Genomic DNA, 8,836 nt, shown 5'->3' with positions numbered 1-8,836 from the left:
ATGAAAAGTCTTTGCTATATGATTCATTTGTTTACTCATTATCTTCATCATTGCTTCGAATCGCTGCATTCATCTCATATGCTTACAATAGTATGATCAAGATTATGATAGCATGTCACTTCAGAAATTATCTTTGTTATCGTTTACCTACTCGAGGGCGAGTAGGAACTAAGCTTGGGGATGCTTGATACGTCCCAAACGTATCTATAGTTTCTTATGTTCCATGCTACTTTTATGATGATACTCACATGTTTTATACACATTATATGTCATTATTATGCATTTTCCGGCACTAACCTATTGACGAGATGCCGAAGAGCCGATTGCTTGTTTTCTGCTGTTTTTGGTTTCAGAAATCCTAGTAAGGAAATATTCTCGGAATTGGACGAAATCAACGCCCAGGGGCCTATTTTTCCACGAAGCTTCCAGAAGACCGGAGGAGTTACGAAGTGGGGCCACGAGGCGGCGACACGCCAGGGCGGCGCGGCCCAGGCCCTGGCCGTGCGGCCCTGTTGTGTGGGCCCCTCGTGACGCCCCCTGACCTACCCTTCCGCCTACTTAAAGCCTTCGTCGCGAATACCCCAGTACCGAGAGCCACGATACGCAAAACCTTCCAGAGACGCCGCCGCCGCCAATCCCATCTCGGGGGATTCAGGAGATCGCCTCTGGCACCCTGCCGGAGAGGGGAATCATCTCTCGGAGGTCTCTTCATCACCATGATCGCCTCCGGATCGATGTGTGAGTAGTCCACCCCCGGACTATGGGTCCATAGCAGTAGCTAGATGGTTGTCTTCTCCTCATTGTGCTATCATGTTAGATCTTGTGAGCTGCCTATCATGATCAAGATCATCTATTTGTAATGCTACATGTTGTGTTTGTTGGGATCCGATGAATATTGAATACTATGTCAAGTTGATTATCAATCTATCATATATGTTATTTATGTTCTTGCATGCTCTCCGTTGCTAGTAGAGGCTCGGCCAAGTTGATACTTGTGACTCCAAGAGGGAGTATTTATGCTCGATAGTGGGTTCATGCCTCCATTAAATCTGGAACAGTGACAGAAAGTTCTAAGGTTGTGGATGTGCTGTTGCTACTAGGGATAAAATATCGATGCTTTGTCTAAGGATATTTGTGTTGATTACATTACGCACCATACTTAATGCAATTGTCTGTTGTTTGCAACTTAATACCGGAAGGGGTTCGGATGATAACCTCGAAGGTGGACTTTTTAGGCATAGATACATGCTCGGATAGCGGTCTATGTACTTTGTCGTAATGCCCCGATTAAATCTCATAGTACTCATCATGATATATGTATGTGCATTGTTATGCCTTCTTTATTTGTCAATTGCTCAACCGTAATTTGTTCACCCAACATCTCGTTTATCTTATGGGAGAGACACCACTAGTGAACTGTGGACCCCGGTCCTATTCTTTACATCCGAAATACAATCTACCGCAATTGTTCTTTACTCGTTCTTCGCAAACAATCATCATCTTCCACACAATACGTTTAATCCTTTGTTTACAGCAAGCCGGTGAGATTGACAACCTCACCGTTACGTTGGGGCAAAGTACTTTGATTGTGTTGTGCGGGTTCCACGTTGGCGCCGGAATCCCCGGTGTTGCGCCGCACTACACTCCGCCACCAACGACCTTCACGTGCTCCTTGACTCCTACCGGTTCGATAACCTTGGTTTCTTATCGATTGAAAACTTGTCGCTGTGCGCATCACACCTTCCTCTTGGGGTTCCCAACGGACGTGTGCATTACACGCCATCAAGCATATTTTCTGGCGCCGTTGCCGGGGAGATCAAGACACGCTGCAAGGGGAGTCTCCCACATCCAATCTCTTTACTTTGTTTTTGTCTTGCTTTACTTTATTTTATTTACTGCTTTGTTTGCTCTTATATCAAAAACACAAAAAAATTAGTTGCTAGTTTTACTTTATTTACTGTCTTGTTCTCTATATCGAAAAACACACAAAAAAAAAGTTACTTGCATTTACTTTATTTATCTTTTGTTTATTTCATCATGTTTCCTCCTAAGTACACTCTAAAAGACATACCGGTAGGACGAGGGTCTATCATTGGGAGAGATAATATAGAAGATTTTTTTCACTCATGTTAGTACAGCTGAAGATTTTGAAGATAGACACTTGGTAGAACTTGCTCCTACTTATGAAATTGCTGTTGCTTCTTTAGTACACATGTTGGAAACTAAATTTGTTAATCTCAATCCTATAATTCAACACATGTTTCTTACACTCGTGATATGGAGGAAGGAGAAAAGAAAGATTTTGTCTTAGAAACCCTTCTTAAAGAATTTGGTGGTGTAGCAAGAGAGGCTAGAAAAGTCTTTATTAAATATAAGATGCTTGGCTCTTATACCAACTTTGCTAGTACCCTTGAAAAGATGGACATGGATAGAATAAGGTACACTAATAATGTTAATGATGGTGGAGAGATTAAGACAACAATACCTTGTAAGCTCCTAGGAATGCATGAAGCTCTAGAAAATAACTATGGTTGGCTTGTTCCCGAAAATTTGTTTGATGAGGATAGCAAGCCTAAGTATAATAAAAAAGGAGCCTCTGAAACTTACATAGATAAGATAAAATGCATAGTTGAGAAAACTCCAAACCCCTCTGTTGATGCTTCATCACTTGACAATACTTGATTCACACTTTCTACGCCTAGCTGAAAGGCGTTAAAGAAAAGCGCTTATGGGAGACAACCCATTATTTTACTTCTGCACTTTTGTTTTATATTTGAGTCTTGGAAGTTGTTATTACTGTAGCAACCTCTCCTTATCTTTATTGCATTGTTGTGCCAAGTAAAGTCTTTGATAGTAAAGTCAATACTAGATTTGGATTACTGCGCAGAAACAGATTTCTTGCTGTCACGAATTTGGGCATGGTTCTCTGTAGGTAACTCAGAAAAATCTGCCAATTTACGTGTGTGATCCTCAGATATGTACGTGATGCGTGTAATTGACACGTCCATTGGGAACCCCAAGAGGAAGGTGTGATGCGCACAGCGGCAAGTTTCCCTCAGTAAGAAACCAAGGTTTAATCGAACCAGTAGGAGTCAAGAAGCACGTTGAAGGTTGATGGCGGCGGGATGTAGTGCGGCGCAACACCGAGATTCCGGCGCCAACGTGGAACCCGCACAACACAACCAAAGTACTTTGCCCCAACGAAACAAGTGAGGTTGTCAATCTCACCGGCTTGCTGTAACAAAGGATTAACCGTATTGTGTGGAAGATGATTGTTTGCAAGAAAACAAGTAAAGAACAAGTATTGCAGACAGATTTGTATTTCAAGTATTAAAGAATGGACCGGGGTCCACAGTTCACTAGAGGTGTCTCTCCCATAAGATAAAAGCATGTTGGGTGAACAAATTACGATCGGGCAATTTACAAATAGAGAGGGCATAACAATGCACATACATGTCATGATAAGTACAGTGAGATTTAATTGGGCATTACGACAAAGTACATAGACCGCCATCCAACTGCATCTATGCCTAAAAAGTCCACCTTCGAGTTATCATCCGAACCCCTTCCAGTATTAAGTTGCAAAGCAACGGACAATTGCATTAAGTATGGTGCGTAATGTAATCAACAACTACATCCTCGGACATAGCGCCAATGTTTTATCCCTAGTGGCAACAAGACAAAGCACAACCTTAGAACTTTCGTCACTCGTCCCGGTATCAATGCGGGCATGAACCCACTATCGAGCATAAATACTCCCTCTTGGAGTTAAGAGCAAAAACTTGGCCAGAGCCTCTACTAATAACGAAGAGCATGCAAGATCATAAACAACACATATGTAATAACTTGATAATTAACATAACATGGTATTCTCTATCCATCGGATCCCGACAAACACAACATAAAATATTACAGATAGATGATCTTGATCATGTTAGGCAGCTCACAAGATCCAACAATGAAGCACAATGAGGAGAAGACAACCATCTAGCTACCGCTATGGACCCATAGTCCAGGGGTGAACTACTCACTCATCACTCCGGAGGCGACCATGGCGGTGTAGAGTCCTCCGGGAGATGAATCCCCTCTCCGGCGAGGTGCCGGAGGAGATCTCCAGAATCCCCCGAGATGGGATCGCGCGGCGGCGTCTCCGGAAGGTTTTCCGTATCGTGGTTTTTCGTATCGGGGGTTTCGCGACGGAGGCTTTAAGTAGGCGGAAGGGCGAGTCGGGGGGCCGACGAGGGGCCCACACCATAGGGCGGCGCGGGCCCCTCCTTGGCCGCGCCGCCTTGTGGTGTCGCCACCTCGTGGCCCCACTTCGTATGCTCTTCGGTCTTCCGGAAGGTTCGTGGCAAAATAGGCCCCCGGGTCTTCGTTTCGTCCAATTCCGAGAATATTTCGTTACTAGGATTTCGAAACCAAAAACAGCGTAAAACAAAGAATCGGCACTTCGGCATCTTGTTAATAGGTTAGTTCCGGAAAATGCACGAATATGACATAAAGTGTGCATAAAACATGTAGGTATCATCAATAATATGGCATAGAACATAAGAAATTATCGATACGTCGGAGACGTATCAAGCATCCCCAAGCTTAGTTCCGCTCGTCCCGAGCGAGTAAAACGATAACAAAGATAATTTCTGAAGTGACATGCCATCATAACCTTGATCATACTATTTGTAAACATATGTAATGAATGCAGCGATCAAAACAATGGTAATGACATGAGTAAACAAGTGAATCATAAAGCAAAGACTTTTCATGAATAGTACTTCAAGACAAGCATCAATAAGTCTTGCATAAGAGTTAACTCATAAAGCAATAAATCAAAGTAAAGGTATTGAAGCAACACAAAGGAAGATTAAGTTTCAGCGGTTGCTTTCAACTTGTAACATGTATATCTCATGGATAATTGTCAACATAGAGTAATATAACAAGTACAATATGCAAGTATGTAGGAATCAATGCATAGTTCACACAAGTGTTTGCTTCTTGAGGTGGAGAGAGATAGGTGAACTGACTCAACATAAAAGTAAAGAGAATGGTCCTTCAAAGAGGAAAGCATCGATTGCTATATTTGTGCTAGAGCTTTTATTTTGAAACATGAAACAATTTTGTCAACGGTAGTAATAAAGCATATGAGTTATGAAAGTTATATCTTACAAGTTGCAAGTCTCATGCATAGTATACTAATAGTGCCCGCACCTTGTCCTAATTATCTTGGACTACCGGATCTTTGCAATGCACATGTTTTAACCAAGCGTCACAATGGGGTACCTCCATGCCGCCTGTACAAAGGTCTAAGGAGAAAGCTCGCATTTTGGATTTCTCGCTTTTGATTATTCTCAACTTAGACATCCATACCGGGACAACATGGACAACAGATAGTGGACTCCTCTTTAATGCATAAGCATGTGGCAACAATTATTATTCTCATATGAGATTGAGGATATATGTCCAAAACTGAAACTTCCACCATGAATCATGGCTTTAGTTAGCGGCCCAATGTTCTTCTCTAACAATATGCATGCTCCAACCATTAAGGTGGTAGATCTCTCTTACTTCGGACAAGACGGACATGCATAGCAACTCACATGATATTCAACAAAGAATAGTTGATGGCGTCCCCGTAAGCATGGTTATCGCACAACAAGCAACTTAATAAGAGATAAAGTGCATAAGTACATATTCAATACCACAATAGTTTTTAAAGCTATTTGTCCCATGAGCTATATATTGCAAAGGTGAATGATGGAATTTTAAAGGTAGCACTCAAGCAATTTACTTTGGAATGGCGGATAAATACCATGTAGTAGGTAGGTATGGTGGACACAAATGGCATAGTGGTTGGCTCAAGTATTTTGGATGCATGAGAAGTATTCCCTCTCGATACAAGGTTTAGGCTAGCAAGGTTATTTGAAACAAACACAAGGATGAACGGTGCAGCAAAACTCACATAAAAGACATATTGTAAACATTATAAGATTCTACACCGTCTTCCTTGTTGTTCAAAACTCAATACTAGATGTTATCTAGACTCTAGAGAAACCAAATATGCAAACCAAATTAGCATGCTCTAAGTATTTCTTCATTAATGGGTGCAAAGTATATGATGCAAGAGCTTAAACATGAACACAACAATTGCCAAGTATCAAATTATCCAAGACATTTTAGAATTACTACATGTAGTATTTTCCAATTCCAACCATATAACAATTTAACGAAGATGAAACTTCGCCATGAATACTATGAGTAGAGCCTAAGGACATACTTGTCCATATGCTACAGCGGAGCGTGTCTCTCTCCCATACAGTGAATGCTAGGATCATTTTATTCAAACAAAACAAAAAACAAAAACAAACCGACGCTCCAAGCAAAGTGCATAAGATGTGACGGAATAAAAATATAGTTTCAGGGGAGGAACCTGATAATGTTGTCGATGAAGAAGGGGATGCCTTGGGCATCCCCAAGCTTAGACGCTTGAGTCTTCTTAGAATATGCAGGGGTGAACCACCGGGGCATCCCCAAGCTTAGAGCTTTCACTCTCCTTGATCATATTGCATCATACTCCTCTCTTGATCCTTGAAAACTTCCTCCACACCAAACTCGAAACAACTCATTAGAGGGTTAGTGCATAATAAAAATTCACATGTTCAGAGGTGACACAATCATTCTTAACACTTCTGGACATTGCATAAAGCTACTGGACATTAATGGATCAAAGAAATTCATCCAACATAGCAAAAGAGGCAATGCGAAATAAAAGACAGAATCTGTCAAAACAGAACAGTCCGTAAAGATGGATTTTATTAGGCCACCAGACTTGCTCAAATGAAAATGCTCAAATTGAATGAAAGTTGCGTACATATCTGAGGATCATGCACGTAAATTGGCTTAATTTTCTGAGCTACCTACAGGGAGATAGACCCAGATTCGTGACAAGCAAAGAAATCTGGAACTGCGCAAGTAATCCAAATCTAGTACTTACTTTACTATCAAAGACTTTACTTGGCACAACAAAACTCAAAACTAAGATAAGGAGAGGTTGCTACAGTAGTAAACAACTTCCAAGACTCAAATATAAAACAAAAATACTGTAGTAAAAACATGGGTTGTCTCCCATAAGCGCTTTTTTAACGCCTTTCAGCTAGGCGCGTAAAGTGTATATCAAGTGTTATCAAAGGGTGGTGCATCTACAGCGGGGTTTGGAGTTTTCTCAACCATGCATAGTATATTGGAGACATAAGTTTCAGCGGCTCCCTTTTCATTAGTCTTGGGCTTGCTACTCTCATCGAACAAATTTTCAGGAACAAGCCAAGCATAGTTATTTTCTAGTGCATCATTCATAGCTAGAAGTTTACATGGTATTGGTGCTTTGATCTCCCCACCATCATTAATATTATTAGTGTACCTTATTCTATCCATGTCCATTTTTTCAAGGAGACCAACAAAATTAGTATGAGAACCAAGCATATTAAATTTAGCAAAGACCTTTCTAGCCTCTCTTGCTAGACCACCAAATTCTCTAAGAAGGGTTTCTAAAACAAAATCTTTCTTTTCCCCCTCTTCCATATCACCGAGTGTAAGAAACATGTGTTGGATTATAGGATTGAGATTAACAAATTTAGTTTCCAACATGCGAACTAAAGCAGCAGCAGCAATTTCATAAGTAGGAGCAAGTTCTACCAAGTGTCTATCTTCAACGGTACTAACATGGGTGAAAAATTCTTCTATATTGTTCCTCCCAATTATAGACCCGCGTCCTACCGGTATGTTTTTTGTGGTAAAATTAAAAGGAAACATGATGAAATAAGTAAAGCAAATGCAAGTAACTAATTTTTTTTGTGTTTTTGATATAGCAAACAAGACAGTAAATAAAGTAAAGCTAGCAACTAATTTTTTTGTGTTTTGATATAAATGCAGCAAACAAAGTAGTAAATAAAATAAAGCAAGACAAAAACAAAGTAAAGAGGCTGGGAAGTGGAGACTCCCCTTGTAGCGTGTCTTGATCTCCCCGGCAACGGCGCCAGAAATTTGCTTGATGCGTGTAATTGACACTTCCGTTGGGAACCCCAAGAGGAAGGTGTGATGCGCACAGCGGCAAGTTTCCCTCAGTAAGAAACCAAGGTTTATCGAACCAGGAGGAGCCAAGAAGCACGTTGAAGGTTGATGGCGGCGGGATGTAGTGCGGCGCAACACCAGGGATTCCGGCGCCAACGTGGAACCTGCACAACACAACCAAAGTACTTTGCCCCAACGAAACAGAGTGAGGTTGTCAATCTCACCGGCTTGCTGTAACAAAGGATTAACCGTATTGTGTGGAAGATGATTGTTTGCAAGAAAACAAGAAAGAACAAGTATTGCAACAGATTTGTATTTCAAGTATTAAAGAATGGACCGGGTCCACAGCTCACTAGAGGTGTCTCTCCCATAAGATAAAAGCATGTTGGGTGAACAAATTACAGTCGGGCAATTGACAAATAGAGAGGGCATAACAATGCACATACATGTCATGATAAGTACAAGTGAGATTTAATTGGGCATTACGACAAAGTACATAGACCGCCATCCAACCGCATCTATGCCTAAAAAGTCCACCTTCGAGGTTATCATCCGAACCCCTTCCAAGTATTAAGTTGCAAAGCAACGTACAATTGCATTAAGTATGGTGCGTAATGTAATCAACAACTACATCCTCGGACATAGCGCCAATGTTTTATCCCTAGTGGCAACAAGACACAGACAACCTTAGAACTTTCTCATCATCGTCCCGGTATCAATGCAGGCATGAACCCACTATCGAGCATAAATACTCCCTCTTGGAGTTAAGAGCAAA

The sequence above is a fragment of the Lolium rigidum genome, chromosome 2, assembly GCF_022539505.1.
Source record: "Lolium rigidum isolate FL_2022 chromosome 2, APGP_CSIRO_Lrig_0.1, whole genome shotgun sequence".
In the NCBI taxonomy this organism is placed as follows: Eukaryota; Viridiplantae; Streptophyta; class Magnoliopsida; order Poales; family Poaceae; genus Lolium; species Lolium rigidum.
The sequence above is the reverse complement of the archived record's forward strand: the minus strand, read 5'-3'. Positions refer to the sequence as shown.